Source organism: Chaetura pelagica, unplaced genomic scaffold (assembly GCF_000747805.2).
Source record: "Chaetura pelagica isolate M959 unplaced genomic scaffold, ChaPel_1.0 scaffold346, whole genome shotgun sequence".
In the NCBI taxonomy this organism is placed as follows: domain Eukaryota; kingdom Metazoa; phylum Chordata; class Aves; order Apodiformes; family Apodidae; genus Chaetura; species Chaetura pelagica.
This window is the reverse complement of record NW_009953797.1, coordinates 2,678,936-2,679,316: the sequence shown is the minus strand read 5'-3', so window position 1 is coordinate 2,679,316 and position 381 is coordinate 2,678,936.

Here is a 381-nt window from a genome sequence, read left to right as displayed (position 1 = left end):
TTACATTTATCACACATGGAAAATACTACGTTTATAAACAGACATAGCAAAATGTGTAATTGCAATTGTCTGAAGTATACTTTGTGTTCCTTCGTACTTATGTATTTTGTTAAAAGTCTGAAACAAGGGCATGCTAAACTCCTGCCCACAGGAATTTTCAGAATTAACCTGCTAATATCAAAGTCTTTTTTTGAGCACAGTTCCAATTTTTTAACTCGCACAGCTCACGTCGAGCAGGTGTTTTTAGGGCTGACCGAAGGGTTCTCTCGCACAATAGCTACTTCTCTGCCTCTTTCCACGCCTCCTACCCCTGCCACGGCAGCGGAGCAGCCTCTGAGCAGAGGGGGGCTGTCCCCGCACCCCACGGCTGGCAGCACCGGC